Below are 18338 nucleotides of genomic sequence, written 5' to 3' on the forward strand. Positions count from 1 at the left end.
CACCGATGCCTCAGATGCAGTTCGTTGCAAAGCCTTTCCAACAACTCTCACCAAGACAGCCATTAAATGGTTCGACAACCTACCTCCAAAATCCATCTCGAGTTTCGACGACGTGGCCAAAAAGTTCCTGGCTCGATTCTCCATACAAAAGGACAAAGCCAAACACGCACCCAGCTTACTCAGGATCAAGCAAGGAGACCGAGAAAGTCTTCGCAACTACATGGAGAGATTCAACAAAACATGCATGGACATACAAAATCTACCAACAGAAGCTGCCATCATGGGCCTCATAAATGGCCTGTGAGAAGGACCATTCAGCCAATCTATATCAAAAAGATACCCGATATCCCTAGATAAAGTACAAGAACGAGCGCAGAAGTACATTAACATGGAGGAAAATTCTCGACTTGGCGAAGCCTCAAGGTCCGGTTCTGCCTACCGAGATAAAGAACCCAAGAAAAAGGAAGATCGCTCCGGAGAGAGAATAAAAAAATATCACAACTACACCCCTCTTAGGGTATCCTTGGTAGACGTTTACAAAGAAGTTTGCCATACGGAAAAAATCCCTCCAGCTCGGCCACTTAAAGGCAAAAGAGGAGGGGAAATCAGAATGAGTACCGTGAATATCACCGACTTCGAGGGAATTCCACCAACGAATGTTTCGACTTGAAAAACGTCATAGAAAAATTAGTACGAGAAGGAAAGCTAGATCGGTTCTTGGCCAACCGGGACGAAGAACCAAGGAAAAGAAGGAGGGATGAGGATGTCGGATGATCTGAACGATCGCCTCGCACACCAGAAAGACATGTCCATGTGATACACGGCGGGTTTGGTGGGGGAGGAATCTCCAAATCATCCCGCAAGCGACACCTCAAAGAGGTATACCATGTCGAAGGACAGAAGGAGATGCCAGACATCCCGGCAATCACGTTTACCAAAGAAGATGCATCCGGAATCATCTTGGGACACGACGACCCCATGGTCATTACGATCATATAGGCAAACACCAACCTCCACCGCACACTAATCGACCAGGGAAGCTCTGCCGACATCTTATTCAAAATTGCCTTCGACAAACTCGGCCTAGAAGAGAAAGAGCTAAGAGCATACCCAAACAGTCTGTTCGTACTGGGAGATGTCCCGGTTCAACCACTGGGATACGTGTCGCTACATACAACCTTCGGGAAGGGGAACCAAGCTAAAACACTTAAGATAGACTACATCATGGTCGACGTAAGCTCAGCCTACAATGCCCTGATAGGTCAGACAACGTTAAATCAGCTCGGCGCAATAGTTTTGACTCCGCATCTATGTATGAAATTTCCAACTACAGAAGGGATAGCTACAATAAAACCAGATCAAAAGATGGCACGTTGCTGTTATAACGAAAGTCTAAACCTCCGAGGTGAAGCAAGAGAGTTCCACACAATCGAACTCGGTGGAGCTCAGAGACGAGAAGAGCTCCGACCACAACCCGAGGGAGAAGTAGAAAGAGTCCAGATTTGAGACACCTCGAATAAAACAACTAATATTGGCACGATCCTGAAAGGAGATGCAAAAGAATCATTGATACAGTTTCTGTGAGATAATGTTGATCTCTTCGCATGGAAAGCTGCCGACATGCCGGGCATAGATCCCAAACTAATGAGCCACAAGTTGGCAGTCTACCCGGGATCCCGACCGATACAACAAAGACGAAGAAAACTTGGGCCAGAAAGATCTCAGGCTGTAGAAGAACAAGTACAAGCACTACTAGAAGCAGGGTTCATAAGGGAAGTCAAATACCCACTATGGCTAGCAAACGTCATTTTGGTGAAAAAATCAAATGGGAAGTGGCGAATGTGCACCGACTACACCGACCTCAACAAAGCCTGCCCAAAAGATCCTTACCCACTCCCAAGCATCGACACTCTAGTAGATGCTTCATCAAGATACAAGTATCTCTCATTCATGGACGCATACTCGGGGTACAACCAGATACCAATGTATCCACCAGACCAAGAAACGACCTCATTTCTTACACCTAAGGCAAATTATTGCTACATCGTGATGCCTTTCGGCCTAAAAAACGCAGGAGCCTGATGAGCGGATAATTTGTACGTTTTTTGGCATTGTTTTTAGTATGTTTTTAGTATGATCTAGTTGGTTTTTAGTATATTTTTATTAGTTTTTAGTTAAAATTCACTTTTCTGGACTTTACTATGAGTTTGTGTGTTTTTCTGTGATTTCAGGTATTTTCTGGCTGAAATTGAGGGACCTGAGCAAAAATCTGATTCAGAGACCAAAAAGGACTGCAGATGCTGTTGGATTCTGACCTCCCTGCACTCGAAGTGGATTTTCTGAAGCTACAGAAGCCCAATTGGCGCGCTCTCAACGGCATTGGAAAGTAGACATTCTGGGCTTTCCAGCAATATATGATAGTTCATACTTTGCCCAAGATTTGATGGCCCAAACCGGCGTTCAAAGTCACCCTCAGAAATCCCAGCGTTAAACGCTGGAACTGGCACCAAAATGGGAGTTAAACGCCCAAACTGGCACTAAAGCTGGCGTTTAACTCCAAGAGAAGTATTTGCACGAAAATGCTTCATTTCTCAGCCTAAGCACACACCAAGTGGGCCCGGAAGTGGATTTTTATGTCAATTACTCATTTCTGTAAACCTTAGGCTACTAGTTTTCTATAAGTAGGACCTTTTACTATTGTATTATGATCTTTCGATCATGTTTTAATGATTGAACCCTCTTTGGGAGGCTGGCCATTCGGCCATGCCTAGACCTTGTTCTTATGTATTTTCAACGGTGGAGTTTCTACACACCATAGATTAAGGTATGGAGCTCTGCTGTACCTCGAGTATTAATGCAATTACTATTGTTCTTCTATTCAATTCCGCTTGTTCTTGTTCTAAGATATCACTTGTTCTTCAACTTGATGAATGTGATGATCCGTGACACTCATCATCATTCTCACCTATGAACGTGTGACTGACAACCACCTCCGTTCTACCTTCGATTGGGTGAATATCTCTTGGATTCCTGATTGCACGATGCATGGTTGATCGCCTGACAACCGAGTGCTCGCCTGACAACCGAGCCAACCATTCCGTGAGATCAGAGTCTTCGTGGTATAGGCTAGAACTGATGGCGGCATTCAAGAGAATCCGGAAGGTCTAACCTTGTCTGTGGTATTCTGAGTAGGATTCAATGATTGAATGATTGTGACGTGCTTCAAACTCCTAGCAGGCGGGGCGTTAGTGACAGACGCAAAAGAATCGCTGGATTCTATTCCGGCCTGACCGAGAACCGACAGATGATTAGCCATGCTGTGACAGAGCATAGGAACATTTTCACTGAGAGGATGGGAGGTAGCCACTAACAACGGTGAAACCCTTGCATAAGCTTGCCATGGAAAGGAGTAAGAAGGATTGGATGAAGACAGTAGGAAAGCAGAGAGACGGAAGGGAAGGCATCTTCATGCGCTTATCTGAAGTTCCTACCAATGAATTACATAAGTATCTCTATCTTTATCTTTATGTTTATTTCGTTCATCACCATATCAATTTGAGTTTGCCTGACTAAGATTTACAAGATGACCATAGCTTGCTTCATACTAACAATCTCCGTGCGATCGACCCTTACTCGCGTAAGGTTTATTACTTGGACGACCCAGTGCACTTGCTGGTTAGTTGTGCGAAGTTGTGTAATGCCATGGTATTGAACACCAAGTCTTTGGGGTTCATGACCGGGGATTATGAGAGTTGTGAAAAGTATTGTTCACAATTTCGCGCACCAAGTTTTTGGCGCCGTTGCCGGGGATTGTTCAAGTTTTGAGCAAGCTTTTGGTCCGGTAACATCAGTGCCAAGATCCGGCAACAGCACCAAGTTTTTGGCGCCGTTGCCGGGGATTGTTCAGTTTGGACAACTGACGGTTCATCTTGTTGCTTAGATTAGGTATTTATTTTTTCGAAATTTTTGAAGAGGAATTCTAGAGTTTCATGATGATTTGTTGAAGTCTGGCTAGCTGAGAAGCCATGTCTAATCTCATTGGACCGAGGTTTCAACTTATCATCACAAGAGCTTGTTGATTTTTATCAATCTTGCTTTTGGAGCAGTGATCTGCTAAGGCTTGGCTGGCCTTTGGCCATGTCTAGTGTTTTGGACCGAAGCTTTCTTTGAAAGCTTGGCTGGCTGTGAAGCCATGTCTAATTCCTGGACCGGAGTCTTAGACTAGCATTGCACTGATTCCTGGAATTCTCATTAAGAATTTTGATATCTTTTTCCATTTAATTTTCGAAAAACACAAAAAAAATTAAAAAATCATAAAATCCAAAAATTTCTTGTTTGAGTCTAAGTGTCTCATCTTAAGTTTGGTGTCAATTGCATGCATTCATTCATGTTTCTTAAGGATCTTCAAGTAATTCTTGATGATTTTCGTGCTATGATCTTTGAATTCAATTGACTTGAGTGTTTTGTGTGTCTCATATGCATTTTCATTTTGTTAGTGTCAGTAGTATACAAACTGCTAAGTTTGGTGTCTTGCATGCATTGTTATTTGATTCTTGTTGCATTTTGATTTTCCCTTATTATTAAAAATCCAAAAATATTTTTAATTTGTGTCTTCTCAAGTCAATAATACAGAGAATTGAAGATTCAGAACATACAGCAGAGGAATTGCACAGAAAAAGCTGGGCGTTCAAAACGCCCAGTGAAGAAGGACAGACTGGCGTTTAAACGCCAGCCAGGGTACCTGGTTGGGCGTTTAACGCCCAAAAGGGTAGCATTTTGGGCGTTAAACGCCAGAATGTGCACCATTCTGGGCGTTTAACGCCAGGATGGCTAGAAGGGAAGATTTTGTTTTCAAATCAATTTTTTTTAAGTTTTCAAAATCTTTTCAAAATCAAATCTTTTTCAAATCAATTTTTCAATCAAAATCTTTTTCAAAATCAATTTCTTTCCATTTTCAAAGGTACTTGCTACCAATTAATGATTTGATTCAACATTTCAAGTATGCTGCCTTTTCTGTTGAGAAAGGTTTAATGTTTGAATCATATCTTTTCTTGTTAGCCAAGTTTTTAATTTTCAAAATCAAATCTTTTTTAAAATGTTTTTCAAATCATATCTTCTCAATCACAATTTTTTTTAAAACCAATCATATCTCCTTAACCATATCTTTTTCAAAATAGTTTTCAATCAAATCTTTTTAATTTCTAATTTCAAAATCTTTTTCAAAAATCACTTGATTTCTTTTCCATTTTCATTTTCGAAAATTAAGTAATGTTTTTCAAAAATATTTTCAAAATTTTTCAGTTAATTTTCGAAAATCACTTCCCTCCTTCTCACATCCTTCTATTTATGGACTAACACTATCCCTTAATGCAAAATTCGAACTCCATCTTCTTTGATAAGTTCGAATTTTCTTCTTCTGTCTTCTACTCTTCTTTTCCTCTGACACTTCAAGGAATCTCTATACTGTGACATAGAGGATTCCACATTTCTTGTTCCCTTCTCTTCCTTATGAGCAGGAGCAAAGACAAAAACATTCTTGTTGAGGCTGATCCTAAACCTGAAAGGACCTTGAAGAGAAAGCTAAGAGAAGCCAAAGCACAACTCTCTTTAGAGGACCTGACCGAATTCTTCAAAGAAGAAGAACACATGGCAGCCGAAAACAACAACAATGCCAACAATGCAAGGAAGGTGCTGGGTGACTTTGCTGCACCTACTCCCAACTTTTATGAGAGAAGCATCTCTATCCCTGCCATTAGAGCAAACAACTTTGAGCTTAAGCCTCAACTAGTTTCTCTAATGCAACAGAATTGCAAGTTCCATGGACTTCCATTGGAAGATCCTCATCAGTTTTTAGCTGAATTCTTGCAAATCTGTGACACTGTCAAGACTAATGGGGTTGACCCTGAGGTCTACAGACTTCTGCTATTCCCTTTTGCTGTAAGAGACAGAGCTAGAACATGGTTGGACTCTCAACCTAAAGAAAGCCTGGACTCTTGGGAAAAGCTAGTCAATGCCTTCTTGGCAAAGTTCTTTCCACCTCAAAAATTGAGTAAGCTTAGAGTGGAAGTCCAAACCTTCAGACAGAAGGAAGGAGAATCCCTCTATGAAGCTTGGGAAAGATACAAACAATTAATCAGAAAGTGCCCCTTTGACATGCTTTCTGAATGGAGCATCATAGGTATTTTCTATGATGGTCTCTCTGAACTGTCCAAGATGTCTTTGGATAGCTCTGCTGGAGGATCTCTTCATCTGAAGAAGACGCCTACTGAAGCTCAAGAACTGATTGAAATGGTTGCAAATAACCAATTCATGTACACTTCTGAAAGGAATCCTGTGAACAATGGGACTAGTCAGAAGAAAGGAGTTCTTGAGATTGACACTCTGAATGCCATACTGGCTCAGAACAAAATATTGACTCAACAAGTCAATATGATTTCTCAAAGTCTGTCTGGAATGCAAAATGCACCAAGCAGTACTAAGGAAGCTTCATCTGAGGAAGAAGCTTATGATCCTGAGAACCCTTCAATGGAAGAGGTGAATTACATGGGAGAACCCTATGGAAACACCTATAACCCTTCATGGAGGAATCATCCAAATCTTTCATGGAAGGATCAACAGAGACCTCAACAAGGTTTCAATAACAATAATGGTGGAAGAAACAGGTTTAGCAATAGCAAGCCTTTTCCATCATCTTCTCAGCAACAGACAGAGAGTTCTAAGCAGAATACTTCTGACTTAGCAACCATGGTCTCTGATCTAATCAAAACCACTCAGAGTTTCATGACTGAAACAAGGTCCTCCATTAGAAATTTGGAGGGACAAGTGGGTCAGCTGAGCAAGAAGATTACTGAACTCCCTCCTAGTACTCTCCCAAGCAATACAGAAGAAAATCCAAGAGGAGAGTGCAAGGCCATCAACATGGCCGAATTTTGGGAGGAAGGAAAGGCAGTGAACGCCACTGAGGAAGACCTCAATGGACGTCCACTGGCCTCCAATGAGTTCCCCAATGAGGAACCATGGGAATCTGAGGCTCAAAATGAGACCATAGAGATTCCATTGGACTTACTTCTGCCATTCATGAGCTCTGATGAGTATTCTTCCTTTGAAGAGGATGAGTATATCACTGAAGAGCAAGTTGCTAAATACCTTGGGGCAATCATGAAGCTAAATGACAAGTTATTTGGAAATGAGACTTGGGAGGATGAACCCCCTTTGCTCACCAAAGAACTAGATGACTTGTCTAGGCAGAAATTACCTCAAAAGAGACAAGATCCTGGAAAGTTTTCAATACCTTGTACCATAGGCATCATGACCTTCAAGAAGGCCTTGTGTGACTTAGGGTCAAGTGTGAACCTCATGCCTCTCTCTGTAATGGAGAAGCTAGGGATCTTTGAGGTACAAGCTGCAAAAATCTCACTAGAGATGGCAGACAATTCAAGAAAACAAGCCTATGGACTTGTAGAGGATGTTCTGGTTAAAGTTGAACACCATTACATCCCTACTGATTTCATAGTCCTAGAGACTGGAAAGTGCATGGATGAATCCATCATCCTTGGCAGACCCTTCCTAGCCACAACAAAGGCTGTGATTGATGTTGATAGAGGAGAGTTGACCATTCAAGTGAATGATGAATCCTTGGTGTTTAAGGCCCAAGGATATCCCTCTGTCATCATGGAGAGGAAGCATGAAGAGCTTCTCTCAAAGCAGAGCCAAATAGAGCCCCCACAGTCAAACTCTAAGTTTGGTGTTGGGAGGCCACAACCAAACTCTAAGTTTGGTGTTGAACCCCCACATTCAAACTCTAAGTTTGGTGTTGGGAGGTTCCAACATGGCTCTGAATATCTGTGAGGCTCCATGAGAGTCCTCTGTCAAGCTACTGACATTAAAGAAGCGCTTGTTGGGAGGTAACCCAATGTTATATTTTATCTATTTTCTTTTGTTATTTTATCTTTTTGTAGGTTGATGATCATGAGAAGTAACAAAATTAATGAAAAAAGCAAAAACAGAATGAAAAACAGGAAGAAAAATAGCACACCCTGGAGGACGCACCCACTAGCGTTTAAACGCCAGTGAGGTTAGCTGTTGGGCGTTTAACGCCCAGTCTGGCACCATTCTGGGCGTTTAACGCCAGAAAGGGGCAACAGACTGGCGTTAAACGCCAGAAAAGGGCAAGAAGCTGGCGTTTAACGCCAGAAATGGGCACCAGCCCGGCGTTTAACGCCAGAATTGGCACAAAACGAGATTTTGCTTGCCATTTGGTGCAGGGATGACTTTTCCTTGACACCTCAGGATCTGTGGACCCCACAGGATCCCCACCTACCCTACCACTCTCTCTCTTCTTCACCCATTCACCAATCACCTCAACACCTCTTCCCCAAAAACCCTTCACCTATCAAATCCCATCTTTCTCTTCACCACTCACATCCATCCTTCATAAAACCCCACCTACCTCACCATTCAAATTCAAAAACACTTTTCCACCCAAACCCACCCTCAAATGACCGAACCCTACCCTTCCCCCTTCCCTATAAAAACCCTCCTTCACTCCTTCATTTTCACACAACCTAAACACCATTTCTCTCCCTCTTGGCCGAACACAAAGGCCATTCCCTTTCTTCTCATTTCTTCTTCTTCTACTCTCTTCTTTCTTCTTTTGCTCGAGGACGAGCAAACATTTTAAGTTTGGTGTGGTAAAAGCATTGCTTTTTGTTTTTCCATAACCATTTATGGCATCCAAGGCCGGAGAAACCTCTAGAAAGAGGAAGGGGAAGGCAAAATCTTCCACCTCCGAGTCATGGGAGATGGAGAGATTCATCTCAAGGGTGCATCAAGACCACTTCTATGAAGTAGTGGCCTTGAAGAAGGTGATCCCCGAGGTCCCTTTTTCACTCAAAAAGGGTGAATATCCGGAGATCCAACATGAGATCCGAAGAAGAGGTTGGGAAGTTCTTACCAACCCCATTCAACAAGTCGGAATCTTGATGGTTCAAGAGTTCTATGCCAATGCATGGATGACCAAGAACCATGACCAAAGTGTGAACCCGAATCCAAAGAATTATCTTACTATGGTTCGGGGGAAATACTTGGATTTTAGTCCGGAAAGTGTAAGGTTGGCATTCAACTTGCCTATGATGCAAGGAGATGAACATCCTTACACTAGGAGGGTCAACTTTGATCAAAGGTTGGACCAAGTCCTCACAGTCATATGTGAAGAGGGCGCCCAATGGAAGAGAGATTCAAGAGGAAAGCCGGTTCAATTGAGAAGGCATGACCTCAAACCCGTGGCTAGGGGATGGTTGGAGTTTATACAACGCTCAATCATTCCCACTAGCAACCGGTCCGAAGTTACCATAGACCGGGCTATCATGATCCATAGCATCATGATTGGAGAAGAAATAGAAGTTCATGAGGTTATAGCCCAAGAACTCTATAAGGTGGCGGACAAGTCCTCTACCTTGGCAAGGTTAGCCTTTCCTCATCTCATTTGTCACCTCTGTTATTCGGTTGGAGTTGACATAGAGGGAGACACCCCTATTGATGAGGACAAGCCCATCACTAAGAAGAGGATGGAGCACACAAGAGACCCCACTCATCATGAGATCCCTGAGATTCCTCAAGGGATGCACTTTCCTCCACAAAACTATTGGGAGCAACTGAACACCTCCCTAGGAGAATTGAGTTCCAACATGGGACAACTAAGGGTGGAGCACTGATGAGCGGATAATTTGTATACTTTTTGGCATTGTTTTTAGTATGTTTTTGTTATGATCTAGTTAGTTTTTAGTATATTTTTATTAGTTTTTAGTTAAAATTCACTTTTCTGGACTTTACTATGAGTTTGTGTGTTTTTCTGTGATTTCAGGTATTTTCTGGCTGAAATTGAGGGACCTGAGCAAAAATCTGATTCGGAGACCAAAAAGGACTGCAGATGCTGTTGGATTCTGACCTCCCTGCACTCTAAGTGAATTTTCTGGAGCTACAAAAGCCCAATTGGCGCGCTCTCAACGGCGTTGGAAAGTAGACATCCTGGGCTTTCCAGCAATATATGATTGTCCATACTTTGCCCAAGATTTGATGGCCCAAACCGGCGTTTAAAGTAACCTCAAGAAATCCCAGCGTTAAACGCTGGAACTGGCACCCAAATGGGAGTTAAACGCCCAAACTGGCACCAAAGCTGGCGTTTAACTCCAAGAAGAGTCTCTGCACGAAAAATGCTTCATTGCTCAGCCCAAGCACACACCAAGTGGGCCCAGAAGTGGATTTTTATGTCTTTTACTCATCTCTGTACACCCTAGGCTACTAGTTTTCTATAAGTAGGACCTTTTACTATTGTATAAAAAATCTTTTGATCTTTTGGAACCTTTTTCTTTAAATCTTTTGATCACCTTAGATCTCTAGATCATCTTTGGACATTTTAGTTCTTAGATCATTGGGAGGCTGGCCATTCGGCCATGCCTAGACCTTATGCTTATGTATTTTCAACGGTGGAGCTTCTACACACCATAGATTAAGGTGTGGAGCTCTGCTGTACCTCGAGTATTAATGCAATTACTATTGTTCTTCCATTCAATTCCGCTTGTTCTTTATCCAAGATATCACTTGTTCTTCAACTTGATGAATGTGATGATCCGTGACACTCATCATCATTCTCACCCATGAACAAGGTGACTGACAACCATTCTTGTTCTACAAGCGATCAAGGCCCTAGTGAATATCTCTTGGATTCCTGATTGCACGATGCATGGTTGATCGCCTAACAACCGAGTGCTCGTCTGACAAACGAGCCAACCATTCCGTGAGATCAGAGTCTTCGTGGTATAGGCGAGAACTGATGGCGGCATTCAAGAGAATCCGGAAGGTCTAACCTTGTTTGTGGTATTCTAAGTAGGATTCAATGATTGAATGACTGTGACGTGCTTCAAACTCCTGAGGGCGGGGCGTTAGTGACAGACGCAAAAGAATCACTGGATTCTATTCCGGCCTGATTGAGAACCGACAGATGAATTCCGCTATGCTGTGACAGAGCATATGCAATCGCTTTCACTGAGAGGATGGGAGGTAGCCACTGACAACGGTGAAACCCTTGCTTAAGCTTGCCATGGAAAGGAGTAAGAAGGATTGGATGAAGACAGTAGGAAAGCAGAGAGACGGAAGGGAAGGCATCTTCATGCGCTTATCTGAAGTTCCTACCAATGAATTACATAAGTATCTCTATCTTTACCTTTGTGTTATTTTCGTTCGTCACCATTATCATTTGAGTTTGCCTGACTAAGATTTACAAGATGACCATAGCTTGCTTCAATACTAACAATCTCCGTGGGATCGACCCTTACTCACGTAAGGTTTATTACTTGGACGACCCAGTGCACTTGCTGGTTAGTTGTGCGAAGTTGTGTAATGCCATGGTATTGAGCTACCAAGTTTTTGGGGTTCATGACCGGGGATTATGAGAGTTGTGAAAAGTATTGTTCACAATTTCGCGCACCAAGTTTTTGGCGCCGTTGCCGGGGATTGTTCTAGTTTTGAGCAAGCTTTTGGTAACATCAGTGCCAAGATCCGGCAACAACATCAAGTTTTTGGTGTTATTGCCGGGGATTGTTCTAGTTTGGACAACTGACGGTTCATCTTGTTGCTTAGATTAGGTATTTATTTTTTTCGAAATTCTTGAAGATGAGTTCTAGAGTTTCATGATGATTTGTTGAAATCTGGCTGGCTAAGAAGCCATGTCTAATTTCATTGGACCGAGGTTTCAACTTATCACCACAAGAGCTTGTTGATTTCTTATCAATCTTGCTTTTGGAGCAGTGATCTGCTAAGGCTTGGCTGGCCTCTGGCCATGTCTAGTGTTTTGGACCGAAGCTTTCTTTGAAAGCTTGGCTGGCTGTGAAGCCATGTCTAATTCCTGGACCGGAGTCTTAGACTAGCATTGCACTGATTCCTGGAATTCTCATTAAGAATTTTGATACTTTTTTGCACTTAATTTTCGAAAAACACAAAAAAATTTTTACAAAATCATAAAATCCAAAAAAAAAATATTTCTTGTTTGAGTCTAGTGTCTCATCCTAAGTTTGGTGTCAATTGCATGCATGTGTCTAAGTGATCTTCAAGATGTTCTTGATGATTTACTTGCTCTGATCTTTGAATTCAATTGACTTGATTGTTTTGTGTGTCTCATATGCATTTTCATTTTGTTAGTGTCAGTAGTATACAAACTGCTAAGTTTGGTGTCTTGCATGCATTGTTATTTGATTCTTGTTGTATTTTGGTTTGTCCTTATTATTAAAAATCCAAAAATATTTTTAATTTGTGTCTTTTCAAGTCAATAATACAGAGAATTGAAGATTCAGAACATACAGCAGAGGAATTGCACAGAAAAAGCTGGGCGTTCAAAATGCCCAGTGAAGAAGGACAGACTGGCGTTTAAACGCCAGCCAGGGTACCTGGTTGGGCGTTTAACGCCCAAAAGGGTAGCATTTTGGGCGTTAAACGCCAGAATGTGCACCATTCTGGGCGTTTAACGCCAGGATGGCTAGAAGGGAAGATTTTGTTTTCAAATCAAATTTTTTCTAAGTTTTCAAAATCTTTTCAAAATCAAATCTTTTTCAAATCAATTTTTCAATCAAATCTTTTTCAAAAACCAATTTCTTTCCATTTTTAAAGATACTTACTATCAATTAATGATTTGATTCAACATTTCAAGTATGTTACCTTTTCTGTTGAGAAAGGTTTAATGTTTGAATCATATCTTTTCTTGTTAGTCAAGTTTTTAATTTTCAAATCAAATCTTTTTAAAATGTTTTTCAAATCATATCTTCTCAATCACATTTTTTTAAAAACAATCATATCTTCTTAACCACATCTTTTTCAAAATAGTTTTCAATCAAATCTTTTTGATTTCTAATTTCAAAATCTTTTTCAAAAATCACTTGATTTCTTTTCCATTTTCATTTTCGAAAATTAAGTAATGTTTTTCAAAAATGTTTTCAAAATTTTCACTTAATTTTCGAAAATTACTTCCCTCCTTCTCACATCCTTCTTTTTATGGACTAACACTATTCCTTAATGCAAAATTCGAACTCCATCTTCTTTGATAAGTTCGAATTTTCCACTTCTGTCTTCTACTCTTCTTTTCCTCTGACACCTAAAGGAATCTCTATACTGTGACATAGAGGATTCCACATTTTCTTGTTCTCTTCTCTTTCTTATGAGCAGGAGCAAAGACAATGGCATTCTTGTTGAGGCTGATCCTGAACCTGAAAGGACCTTGAAGAGAAAGCTAAGAGAAGCCAAAGCACAACTCTCTTTAGAGCACCTGAACGAATTCTTCAAGGAAGAAGAACTCATGGCAGCCGAAAACAACAACAATGCCAACAATGCAAGGAAGGTGCTGGGTGACTTTACTGCACCTACTCCCGACTTCTATGGGAGAAGCATCTCTATCCCTGCCATTGGAGCAAACAACTTTGAGCTTAAGCCTCAATTAGTTTCTCTAATGCAACAGAATTGCAAGTTCCATGGACTTCCATTGGAAGATCCTCATCAGTTTTTAGCTGAGTTCTTGCAAATCTGTGACACTGTCAAGACTAATGGGGTTGACCCTGAGGTCTACAGACTGATGCTATTCCCTTTTGCTGTAAGAGACAGAGCTAGAACATGGTTGGATTCCCAACCCAAAGAAAGCCTGGACTCTTGGGAAAAGCTAGTCAATGCCTTCTTGGCAAAGTTCTTTCCACCTCAAAAATTGAGTAAGCTTAGAGTGGAAGTCCAAACCTTCAGACAGAAGGAAGGAGAATCCCTCTATGAAGCTTGGGAAAGATACAAACAATTGATCAGAAAGTGTCCCACTGATATGCTTTCTGAATGGAGCATCATAGGTATTTTCTATGATGGTCTCTCTGAACTGCCAAGATGTCTTTGGATAGCTCTTCTGGAGGATCTCTTCATCTGAAGAAGACGCCTACTGAAGCTCAAGAACTGATTGAAATGGTTGCAAATAACCAATTCATGTACACTTCTGAAAGAAATCCTGTGAACAATGGGACTAGTCAGAAGAAAGGAGTTCTTGAGATTGACACTCTGAATGCCATATTGGCTCAGAAAAAAATATTGACTCAACAAGTCAATATGATTTCTCAAAGTCTGTCTGGAATGCAAAATGCACCAAGCAGTACTAAGGAAACTTCATCTGAGGAAGAAGCTTATGATCCTGAGAACCCTTCAATGGAAGAGGTGAATTACATGGGAGAACCCTATGGAAACACCTATAATCCTTCATGGAGGAATCATCCAAATCTTTCATGGAAGGATCAACAGAGACCTCAACAAGGTTTCAATAACAATAATGGTGGGAGAAACAGGTTTAGCAATAGCAAGCCTTTTCCATCATCTTCTCAGCAACAGACAGAGAGTTCTAAGCAGAATACCTCTGACTTAGCAACTATGGTCTCTGATCTAATCAAAACCACTCAAAGTTCATGACTGAAACAAGGTCCTCCATCAGAAATTTGGAAGGACAAGTGGGTCAGCTGAGCAAGAAAATTACTGAACTCCCTCCAAGCACTCTCCCAAGCAATACTGAAGAAAATCCAAAAGGAGAGTGCAAAGCCATCAATATGGCCGAATTCTGGGAGGAAGAAGAGGCAGTGAACGCCACTGAGGAAGGCCTCACTGGGCGTCCACTGGCCTCCAATGAGTTCCCCAATAAAGAACCATGGGAATCTGAGGCTCAAAATGAGACCATAGAGATTCCATTTGACTTACTTCTGCCATTCATGAGCTCTGATGAGTATTCCTCCTCTGAAGAGGATGAGTATGTCACTAAAGAGCAAGTTGCTAAATACCTTGGAGCAATCATGAAGCTAAATGACAAGTTATTTGGAAATGAGACTTGGGAGGATGAACCTCCTTTGCTCACCAAGGAACTGGATGACTTGTCTAGGCAGCAACTGCCTCAAAAGAGGCAGGATCCTGGGAAGTTTTCAATACCTTGTACCATAGGCACCATAACCTATAAGAAGGCCTTGTGTGACTTAGGGTCAAGTGTAAACCTCATGCCTCTCTCTGTAATGGAGAAGCTAGGGATCTATGAGGTGCAAGCTGCAAAAATCTCACTAGAGATGGCAGACAATTCACGAAAACAAGCCTATGGACTTGTAGAGGATGTTCTGGTCAAGGTTGAAGACCATTACATCCCTACTGATTTCATAGTCCTAGAGACTGGGAAGTGCATGGATGAATCCATCATCCTTGGCAGACCCTTCCTAGCCACAGCAAGGGCTGTGATTGATGTTGATAGAGGAGAGTTGATCATTCAAGTGAATGAAGAATCCTTGGTGTTTAAGGCCCAAGGATATCCCTCTGTCATCATGGAGAGGAAGCATGAAGAGCTTCTCTCAAAACAGAGCCAAACAGAGCCCCCACAGTCAAACTCTAAGTTGGTGTTGGGAGGCCACAACCAAACTCTAAGTTTGGTGTTGAACCCCCACATTCAAACTCTAAGTTTGGTGTTGGGAGGTTCCAACACGGTTCTGAGCATTTCTGAGACTCCATGAGAGTCCTCTGTCAAGCTAGTGACACTAAAGAAGCGCTTGTTGGGAGGCAACCCAATGTTTTATATTTAATTATTTTCTTTTGTTATTTTATCTTTTTTGTAGGTTGATGATCATAAGAAGTCACAAAAACAATGAAAAAAGCAAAAACAGAATGAAAAACAGGAAGAAAAACAGCACACCCTGGAGGAAGATGCTGCTGGCGTTTAAACGCCAGTAAGCCTAGCAGTTGGGCGTTTAACGCCCAGTCTGGCACCATTCTGGGCGTTTAACGCCAGAAAGGGGCACCAGACTGGCGTTAAACGCCAGGAAAGGGCAAGAACCTGGCGTTAAACGCCAGGAATGGGCACCAGCCCGGCGTTTAACGCCAGAATTGGCTCAAAACGTGAATTTGATGCCATTTGGTGCAGGGATGACTTTTCCTTGACACCACAGGATCTGTGGACCCCACAGGACCCCACCACCACTCTCTCTCTTCTTCCCCCATTCACCAATCACCTCAACACCTCTTCCCCAAAACCCTTCACCTATCAAATCCCATCTTTCTCTTCACCACTCACATCCATCCTTCATAAATCCCCACCAACCTCACCCTTCAAATTCAAACCACTTTCCCTCCCAAACCCACCCATAATGGCCGAACCATTACCCCCTCTCTCCTATATATACCCTTCTTCAACCCTTCATTTTCACACAACCTAAACACCACTTCTCCCCCTCTTTGGCCGAACACACCACCATCTCCCTCTTCCTCATTTCTTCTTCTTCTACTCTCTTCTTTCTTCTTTTGCTCGAGGACGAGCAAACATTTTAAGTTTGGTGTGGTAAAAGCGTTGCTTTTTCGTTTTTCCATAACCATTTTGGCATCCAAGGCCGGAGAAACCTCTAGAAAGAGGAAAGGGAAGGCAAAAGCTTCCACCTCCGAGTCATGGGAGATGGATAGATTCATCTCAAGGGTGCATCAAGACCACTTCTATGAAGTTGTGGCCTTGAAGAAGGTGATCCCCGAGGTCCCCTTTTCACTCAAAAAGGGTGAATATCCGGAGATCCGACATGAGATTCAAAGAAGAGGTTGGGAAGTTCTTACCAATCCCATTCAACAAGTCGGAATCTTGATGGTTCAAGAGTTCTATGCCAATGCATGGATCACAAGAACCATGACCAAAGTGTGAACCCGAATCCCAAGAATTATCTTACTATGGTTCGGGGGAAATACTTGGATTTTAGTCCGGAAAGTGTGAGGGTGGCGTTCAACTTGCCTATAATGCAAGGAGATGAACATCCTTACACTAGAAGGGTCAACTTTGATCAAAGGTTGGACCAAGTCCTCACAGTCATATGTGAATAGGGCGCACAATGGAAGCAAGATTCAAGGGGAAAGCCGGTCCAATTGAGAAGGCATGACCTCAAGCCCGTGGCTAGAGGATGGTTAGAGTTCATACAACGCTCAATCATTCCCACTAGCAACCGGTCCGAAGTTACCATAGACCGGGCCATCATGATCCATAGCATCATGATTGGAGAAGAAATAGAGGTTCATGAGGTCATAGCCCAAGAACTCTATAAGGTGCGGACAAGTCCTCTACCTTGGCAAGGTTAGCCTTTCCTCATCTCATTTGTCACCTCTGTTATTCAGTTGGAGTTGACATAGAGGGAGACACCCCCATTGAGGAGGACAAGCCCATCACTAAGAAGAGGATGGAGCACACAAGAGATCCCACTCATCATGAAATCCCTGAGATTCCTCAAGGGATGCACTTCCCTCCACAAAACTATTTGGAGCAACTAAACACCTCCCTAGGAGAATGAGTTCCAACATGGACAACTAAGGGTGGAGCACCAAGAACACTCCATCATCCTTCATGAGATTAGAGAAGATCAAAGAGTCATGAGGAGGAGCAACAAAGACAAGGAAGAGACATTGAGGAGCTCAAGCACTCCATAGGATCTTCAAGAGCAAGAAAGAGCCGCCATCACTAAGGTGACCCGTTCTTTGATTTCCTTGTTATTTGTTCTTCTGTTTTTCGAATTTTTAGTGCTTATGTTTATCCATGTTTGTGTCTTGTGATCATTAGTGTCTTAGTGTCTATGCCTTAAAGTTATGAATGTCCTATGAATCCATCACCTTTCTTAAATAAAAATGTGCTTAATTGAAAAAGGAAGAATTGCATGAATTTTGAATTTTATAACAGTTTAATTACTTTGATGTGGTGGCAATATTTTTGTTCTCTGAATGTATGCTTAAACAGTGCATATGTATCTTGAATTTGTGGTTCATGAATATTGGCCCTTGAAAGAATGATGAAAAAGGAGACATGTTACTGAGGATCTGAAAAATCATTAAAATGATTCTTGAAGCAAGAAAAAGCTATTCAAAAAAAAAAGAAAAAAAAAGAGAAAAATCGAAAAAAAAAAAAGAAAACGAAAAAAAAAAGAGAGAAATAAGAGTTGTGATCCAAGGCAATAAGAGTGTGCTTAAGAACCCTGGACACTTCTAATTGGGGACTTTAGCAAAGCTGAGTCACTATCTGAAAAGGTTCACCCAATTATGTGTCTGTGGCATGTATGTATCCGGTGGTAATACTGGAAGACAGAGTGCTTTGGGCCACAGCCAAGACTCAATAAATAGCTATGTTCAAGAATCATCATACTTTACTAAGAGAATCATTAACACTATCTGGACTCTGAGTTCCTAAAGAAGCCAATCATTCTGAATTTCAAAGGATAAAGTGAGATGCCAAAACTGTTCAGAGGCAAAAAGTTAAAAGCCCCGCTCATCTAATTAATACT

General features: G+C 41.8%; 2 non-coding genes across 2 annotated transcripts; both read right to left on the bottom strand.

Annotated features, from left to right (window-relative positions):
- Positions 1-6051: 6051 nt before the first annotated feature.
- On the bottom strand, positions 6052-6159 carry LOC112704265 (small nucleolar RNA R71). Its single transcript, XR_003154900.1, has one exon. It is a non-coding gene; the product is annotated as a small nucleolar RNA R71 (small nucleolar RNA).
- Positions 6160-13747: 7588 nt separating this feature from the next.
- LOC112704295 (small nucleolar RNA R71) lies at positions 13748-13855 on the bottom strand. The gene has a single exon (XR_003154928.1). It is a non-coding gene; the product is annotated as a small nucleolar RNA R71 (small nucleolar RNA).
- Between the last annotated feature and the right edge of the window lie 4483 nt (positions 13856-18338).

This window comes from Arachis hypogaea, chromosome 7 (genome assembly GCF_003086295.3).
Source record: "Arachis hypogaea cultivar Tifrunner chromosome 7, arahy.Tifrunner.gnm2.J5K5, whole genome shotgun sequence".
Taxonomy (NCBI): domain Eukaryota; kingdom Viridiplantae; phylum Streptophyta; class Magnoliopsida; order Fabales; family Fabaceae; genus Arachis; species Arachis hypogaea.